The following is an 8,491-nucleotide window of genomic DNA, read 5'->3' as shown; positions in this document are numbered from 1 at the left end:
CTCCTCCGTACGGAGAAAACAATCATGTTGTTCTTGGGTGTCTTTCTCTTCTGGAATAGGTAACAATGTTGCTGGATTCAAAGTATACATCGCTTGATGTGTATATGACTAGCCAAAAGCGTCAGCTCATACCCAGACAAGCGGGCACTCGTAAGATGCTGTGTTTTTGTTCTGTTCAAAAGAGTATCCACTGCATGTGGTACCATAACAACAAGGGTGTTATCCAGTACCAATCCAGCAGATTGACGAATGGAGATCGCTGCTGCTGCTGTAGCTCTTAGACAACTAGGCAATGCCTTGGCTACTGGATCTAATGAAGCCGAAAAATAGGCACATGGCCGCTGTTTGTCTCCAAATTGTTGTGTTAGAACTGACAACGCACAACCCTCTCTTTCATGAACATAGAGTGTGAAAGATTTACTGTAATCCGGAGTACCTAACACAGGGGCAGAACACAAGGCAGTACTTAAGTCAGAAAAGCTCTTCTGACATTCGTTAGTCCAAGGAAGAGGTTGGGGTGTGTCTTTCAAAGTAAGGGCCTGCAAAGGTTTAGACAGCAAAGAAAAATTTGGAATCCACTGCCTACAATAAGAGGTAGTGCCCAAAAAGGCACGCACCTCCCTTTGTGTGGATGGTACAGACATTTGTGCGATTGTTTGAATACGTTCTGGGGTCAATCGCCTTCCCTCCTTTGACAAGATATGACCTAAATAGGTAACCTCTTGGCGACAATATTGTAGTTTAGAGGGTGACACCTTGTGATGTAGATCAGAAAAATAATGCAACAACGAAACAGTCACATCCTTACAAACATCCTCTGCATCAGCAGCGATCCATAAATCATCCACATATTGAATAAGAGTGGCACCTGGGGGCAAAGTGAAAGCATCAAGCTGAGATTTCAAAGCCTGATTATAAATGGAGGAACTCTCACAATAACCTTGGGGTGCACATTTAAATCGGAAACTTCGCCCCCCAAGAGAGAAGCCAAAAAGATCTCTACTCTCCTCAGCAATAGGAGTACTGAAGAAAGCGTTCTTGAGATCGATAACTGAAAACCAGGCAGCCGAAGCAGGTATCATTGTGAGCAAGGCAGTGATATCTGGGACGACAGGAAACTGGCGCACAACAATCTTGTTAACCTCCCAAAGATCGATTACAAATCGATAGACAGGAGGCTGAGAAGAATCAGTTGAACAGGTAGAACAGGACTATTGCAAACATTTCCTCTAGTTTCCTCAACCACACCCTTCTGAACCAAATCATAGATAATAGCCAACAGAGCTCTTTCCCCGTCACTAGAAATTTTATACTGATGAATGCGTGGTAATTTAACATTAGGCTTGACAGTAACCACATAAGGTGGAATTTGAAGCAAGTGAACTAGAAATATTCCCCTGAGTGAGAATGATTAAAAGAGGCCAACAAGGGGTCAAGGAAAAACAATACCACAATACAAATATATATGAAGAATTCTTACAATTTATTGAAACATACAAATGTTAAAAGGAGAGTGGTCCCAAAGATTGGAGTCCACTCAGCAAAATTAAAACAATATTAAAACAATAAAAAGGGGTTTCAATTTCGGCCAGCCAGATTGAATCACAAAGACAGAAAAAACAGTAAGACATAAAATGTGTGCAATACTTATTGTATATTCGGACTCTATTGTATACACCTAAGCTATATGTACTGTGATACAATATATCAGCGAAGATGTCGAGATCCTGAATTATACTGTGTGTAGCGTCGACGCGTTTCGGTAGTTTTCCAAATTATTGTCCACCTTTATCAAGACACCTTTTGGTTTCTGTCGTGGTGTAGGGGGTCTATATAATTGCCCTAAAGGAGTGAACATACAGTAAGGTTTGGTGAGTGCATAATCATAAACATTTATCATGCATAATACAATTAAATGCTTTACATTTAACTACTGTTGCAGAGCTATACATATGGATGATAAACTGTTGTAGTAGCTTCTATATGACCAGGTTTGCTACTCTCGATGGAACATTCTGAGCTGAAACATTTTAAGCTAAGAGAACAGGGTGCATACAATTTGAAAACTTTTTTAAAAAATGCTCTTGCCGTATTTTGATCCGTAGATCTACCATCCTAATACATGCATGCATACATTTGCAAAAATCTACTTGGTTCACAATTCCTTACAGAGTGGCTATTCACACTTTTTGACCATCTGCTTTATTCTCAGATTCTTCTAGGGAATGGCCTGGTATTTAATTGTTTGTAGTTTCTTTAGACAGTTGTCTATAAGGGGGGGCTGTTTTACCTGGCCACTAAGCTAAAGAAATCTCTACCTCGATCTAGTTTGTTAGAAAGGTGGGAAGGAAGGTTTGTCACGGTTTTTGACAGATGAAGGTATATACCAGATTGACGAGTCTGAAATACTCAGGTCTATTATCTCAATTATATATAACCAAAAAGGGGCAATTACCTTGAAGTCCGTGTGTTCACGTAGTATTTCTATATTATTTAATTTTTGAAAGCCAATTCTATTGAGTTGTTTCTTTGGCTCATATGTCCAATTTCATACTCCTGTAAATCACAAATATGTGATAAGTTTTACACTGATATAAGTAGTGATTTTTAATCTCGTTTTTGTAAAAAGTTGTGTAGGTATTGTAGACAAAGGCTGGACATACCTGTAGGTAAAATGCCTAGGCATATGATAAGTTCAGAGTTGTTATGCCAAAAAACTGTATTGCTGGTCGTCTTTACATAGTTAAAATCCAGAGGCGCCTAAGTCTTGTCCTTTGCAGGATTAGATTCCGTTTCTCTAGACAAAGTGTATAAAGATCAAATGTGGGTAAGTTGGAGACAATGTTATTAGGGAATTGCTAGTCCGAGTGGCCATCAAATTGCATGCGCTTACCTAATGTTCCGCTAAGAACTGCTCGCTTCTCTGGGTATATTCAATGTTAAAATTATGGAACCAGAGGCATTAACATCATGTCCTCGTGTTATAGGGTTCTAAGAATCAGAGAGGGAGAGAAAAAGGGTCTGACGGTTAAAAAGTACCCTGTTTGGTTCAATCCCCGTTATAATCTATCATCCTATCCTAATGCTGGCGCTTACCTGTTGTTTTGCGATGGACTGCCTGCTTCTCTGGTTCTGCGGGAAATGCCCGGTGACAGAGAGCGCCGTCTTTTAATACTCCATCTCGCGTTTGATTCGTCCAAAAATTACCCAATCGGGTTGATCCTAGTCTAAGCCTCTAGATTAGCATACTAGGGCTTGAGTTGATGTGTCCCTATTGGTGAGTTTCTTTATGGTGTTATCCCATTGGCTTAGGACAAACTGTCAAGGAACTGGGTCATGTGACAGAGGGGTGGGTCATGTCTCGGAAAGAGAATGTGTATGTGGAGGTCCTAAAGGCCACCTGTTTCCTTCTCTGGTTGTTTTGTTCTTGCAGATGTTTCTGCATTCGCCGCGGATATGTTGACAGACTATGTGAGACTTACTTTATCTGTGTATGTTTGTGAAGTTATGGCCATACCGTTATATGTTTCTAGTTTGGAACCTATATAAGGGAGCTGGGGTCTAGAGATGGCGTAAGCCCGTACGTAATCTAGCTATGGAAATTCTACAGGGCGAGTGTCATAGTCTTAATCAGCTATCTTATAAAACTTTTAGATGGAATGAAATGAGTTTAGAATTTGATAATTCGTAAGAGGAAAGTAGCTCAGGTGATAGTATGGTGACTTGTGTTCTTATGGTATATTTCATGTTTACTTGGGGATGGACGCTGATACGTAGCATATTGGTATTTGATGGATGCTGAGAGAAGGTGACCAGGAATAAGATTCATGTAGGTGCTATTTTAGAGAGGGAATATCTCTAGATATATATATATAAGGTGATTAACATGTAGAGTTATAGGGGCAGGGTGGCAATTATGGGCTTATTAACTCAGGCGATCTAGATACATTTTGTCCAATCCTCCCTGGTGTTTAAACCTTTGAGGATGGTATTCAAGAAACAGAAATGCCACTGTTCCCTGGTTTTTCTCAATTTATCAGTGTCTCCGCCTCGTCTGGTAGTTCTTATCTTCTCTAGAACGAACCAGCGTAGATCATCACAAGTGTGATTCTCCTGTTTGAAGTGTTCTGTTAAGGGCGCACTGCTTTTGTTTGTGCGAATGGCAGATTTATGCTCTAGGACTCTGAGTCTAAGTTCCCTACTGGTTTCCCCCACGTAACCAAGGTTGCAGGGGCAGATCAGTAGGTACACCAAATTTTGGCTCCTGCAGTTGTTGAATGTCCTAGGGGTTAGGGTTTTGCCATTAAATTCCAGACTGCTGCCTGTAATGCAGTGCTGGCATATCGAACAGGTCCCACATTTGTGGTTGCCTGAGGCTATTGGCCCTGTCAAAGTTCGTTGGGTTTCAATTGGTGGTTTGTATGTGTGAACAAGGCTATTGGGTAGGGTTTTATTTCTGCGGTAAGAAAACAGAGGTTTGTTAAGTTGGGTTTCATGGTTGAAGTTAATGATGCGCCAGTTCCTGTTGACAATGTTCTTAATTTGATTACTCAGGTGTGAGAACTGGGTTACAAAGACTATCTTGTCTGGATCATTTTTCTTGTGTATTTTATTTTGATCGAGGAGACTGTCTCGGTCGTAAAATCTTGTCCGTTTGAGAGAGTTTTTTATTAATTTATGGGGATAGCCTCTTTCCTTGAGTTTTTTTGTTGTGTTCTTGGAGTGCCTATAGAAATCTTAGAGGTTCGAGCAGTTGCGTCTCAATCTAAGGAATTCTCCAAAGGGCACATTGTCCCTTTGTGCTTTGGGGTGATTGCTCGAGTAGTGGAGGAGTGAGTTCTTGTCCGTTGGCTTGGTGAAAAGCTCCACTTTCAAGAAACCCTCCTCTTCTTTAATAGCTATATCCAGAAATTCTACCCTGGAGTTGCTTTGGTGGCCTGTGAATCTGAGGTTGGGGTCTCCGAGGTTGAGCCAGTCTAGAAAGCTAGCAAGCTCCTCGCTGGCACCGCTCCAGATGAAGATGATATCATCTATGTAGCGGTGCCAGCAGGAGATGTTCTCAAAAAAGGGGGCTACCTCGTTGAATATATGTTTGAGTTCGAACTCACCCACATATAGGCAGGCCAGACTTGGGGCGCATGTGGCCCCCATACTGGTCCCCTTCGTCTGTAGGTATAGGTCATCTTTGAAAAGGAAGAAATTTCTCTTGAGAATAAGATGGATACATGACATGATGAAAATGTCGTCACCTCCATGAAGGTCCTCTGTTTCTAATAAGGAGGCTATAACTTCCAGGGTGTTATTTTGGGGGATGTTCGTATATAAGGCTTCTATATCTAGGGTGACCAAGAGTTGGGTCACCCTATTGAAGCTTTTGCCCTCAAAAACTGAGATAGCATGCGAGGTGTCTTTGAGGTAAGACTTTTGTTTCTATACAATAGGTTGTAAGAAAAAGTCTACATACCTACTTAATGGTTCCAGAATGGATCCTATGCCACTAATAATTGGTCTCATGGGTGGATCAATGGGATTCTTATGGATCTTGGGGAGTCCATACATTGCAGGGGTAACTGGGGGTTGATTGAGTAGAAATTTGTATTCGTTTTCACTAATGGCACCACTATTCTTGCCCTCACTCAAGAGTTGGGCTACTTCGCATTTTAATTTGCTCAATTCTTGGGACCTAGATTTCTGGTAGTGTTCCCTAACACTGAGGAGTTCTTTCATCTTAATGTCATACTTGTCAGTGTCAAATATGACAATTCCCCCACCCTTATCGGCGGGTTTCATTGTCAATTCCTCACTTTTTTGTAAATTGTTGAGAGCGTCTCTCTGTGCTTTGGAAACATTATTGTTACCATGTGTCTTTTTGGAGAAGAGATTTTTGATTTCTACTTCAACAACCCTCTCGAACACCTCTACATTTTTATCTATTTGGTGGATACTTGGAAAAAAGGTTGACTTGGGTTTCAATCCGGTGACACTAGGGGGGGGGGGTTATATTGTCGGTTCTCGAAAAATCTATTAAGTCGGATTTTTCTAAAGAATGACTTCATGTCACTCTCCAGATGGAATAGGGAAGGTGTATTGGTGGGTGCAAAACTAAAACCCTTCTGTAGTACTGTCGGGATTGGCAGCAGCGCAAGGATAATTAATGCCACTAACCTCGTCCTGATGCCCAGCGGAGACGATGTCCGATGCTAAGCCCCCTAGTCCCTTTGGACACGACCCCCAACAGAGGAATGTATACTCTCTGCGTGAATTCGTGACCCTGTGGGAAAAGGGGAATGGGGATAAAAGAAGAAAGCAATCTCTCTGCACTGTACCAGGACGGCTCCCACACTGTACAAAAAGGTGACAAGGCAGATGGTTACACACTGGTCTTGCCGAAAGTATCTTCACAAAACCCACACCTTTTTCATCTACAACTCACCAGAGTTCCACAGCCAATTTCAGGAACTCTTACACAGGATATATGGATATATCAAATACTGTTCAGGGAAACGTAGGCAGATTCTTCTGATCCAATGAATTGCTTGAACCACCAATTATACCCACTGGCGTAGTCGTGAAATGCTGCCAAGAAAACGTGCAAATAATATCTCCCCAGAGAGAGAGGTTTCCTTCTTATCGTTTTGAGCTTTTAAAGTCACACCTCTGAGTTTTCCCCAATTCTTAAATGTAAAACTGCTCGAGAGGAAATGAGGGCAGTAGCTTGAATGTTTTATGTGACCTGCCCTTTCCTCGAGGCCAACAAACACCACGCTGAATGAAAACGGAACAACTGAGTTAGGATCCTTCTCACACTAAATGTAAAAGCTCTTCCACTGGACGTTTCTTTCTTTCAGAAGCGTTCATCAGCGGAAAACCCTTTTTCTGACACACGAAGAGCTAGATAAACGCGTCTAGCGCGGTTAAATGCACCGCGGTATCTAAATCTCCTCTACTCTTGAAAGATAAACAAACAGCCAGAGGAGTTTTCACACGGAGGAGGCGAGCCCGCGCTCCTTCCGTTTTACCTGCCAAAAAGTCTTTAGTCACTGCAAAATGCACGAAATACAGGGTTTCTCCAAATACAGGAACAACAAGGTATAAATCCAGAGCAGGGAGACTTGATTCTTCACGCTGGTATCCGGCGGGGATCACCATCCGCCATCCTCCACAAAAACAGGTTGATTGACAAGCACCTTCCCCTTGTGAAGGAGGTGCTTATGTCTAGAGCCGCCCTTAGCATGCTGGTAGCTGTAGTCCACCATACGTTTCTGTTTATACCATGACAACCCGGCTAAAGCGGATTCTACGTGCATGATATGGCTTCAGCCCCCTTGTCCATGATATCGCTACAAGTACTGATTGTTCTATACTAGTTAGGGTTCTTTTGGAGAGATTAACTATAGGAAATTCTCCTATCTCCAGTACTGTGTGCTCCTGGTGGCTATATACTCTCTGGAGTTGTTCTGAGGTTGTTGCTTCCTCGGATATTGTGGGCGGTTGTATCCCCTTGGATTCCTGTGTCCCCGATATGGGCGCCTGTCTAAAAAAGATTCGCGTTCGTAATTGGGGCCAGCCCTGTGGTCATCAGGTCTATCGAGTTCTTCCTCTCCACTGGAGCCAGAGGACTCTGAAAAGGTTATTCTTTTATTGCTATTTCTGGAGTAGGTTGTGTTTTGTGGGTTAGGTCTTTCCCACCGGGATTCATTTTTATTGATATAGTAGTCCTTATGTGTGTACGGGTAAACCACCTCAGTGGAGTATTTTTCTATATCTTTATTAAGTTTCCTAAGTTTTTTATTGAACAGATAATCCCTATATCCATCTGCCTCAAAATTGATTTCATCTAGCTTCTTTTTAGCATCTTCTAGGGCAGGGGATTGTTTGAGTGTAATTTCAAGTTTGTCAATCTCTGATTTCTCCAATTCTATTAATTCTTGGGCCGTTTCTATGATTAAGATGAGCCAATCACGGCTGCACCGATTGGCGATCATCATCCAGGTCTCTATAAATTTGGGGTTTTCTACAAACAATCCAGGTTCATTGCGAACCTGCAGCCCTATTGGAATGACCCCTTCCTTAAGATAATTGATCAGGAATTCGGCATGTAACTCTGTCCTGATGAGTTTCTTTTTTAGGTTGAGGATTTTTATCAATTGCTCGTGACTTGTATTATGAAGTCCTTTGGAACCCCCAGTTTTGGGGTCCAGATTCATCAATCTGGCATATGTGTCATCTGAAAACCCAAATGTTTTTAATTTATCCATAATGGGTCTTGCCTGTCTGCTAAATTTGGTAATTGGTGCCCAAGGGAAGGGTCACAGAGGAATGAACTCCTCTCCAACCGAAAGGTTGTGCAACAATGAGGGTATATATGAGAGGTACCCCTTAACTGAACATCAAGGGAAATAGGGTTGTCTAACCAGTGAACTAGAAATATTCCCCTGAGTGAGAATGATTAAAAGAGGCCAACAAGGGGTCAAGGAAAAACAATACCACA

The 8,491-nt window shown here is 41.9% G+C and overlaps 1 long non-coding RNA gene across 1 annotated transcript; it reads right to left on the bottom strand.

Moving 5' to 3' along the window:
• Positions 1-1,824: 1,824 nt before the first annotated feature.
• On the bottom strand, positions 1,825-2,991 carry LOC144785537 (uncharacterized). Its single transcript, XR_013601951.1, has 4 exons — positions 2,894-2,991; positions 2,664-2,797; positions 2,456-2,556; positions 1,825-1,842 (listed from the first exon to the last, which is right to left on the bottom strand). It is a non-coding gene; the product is annotated as an uncharacterized LOC144785537 (long non-coding RNA).
• Positions 2,992-8,491: the final 5,500 nt, after the last annotated feature.

Source organism: Lissotriton helveticus, chromosome 10, assembly GCF_964261635.1.
Source record: "Lissotriton helveticus chromosome 10, aLisHel1.1, whole genome shotgun sequence".
Taxonomy (NCBI): Eukaryota; Metazoa; Chordata; class Amphibia; order Caudata; family Salamandridae; genus Lissotriton; species Lissotriton helveticus.
The sequence above is the reverse complement of the archived record's forward strand: the minus strand, read 5'-3'. Positions and strand labels throughout refer to the sequence as shown.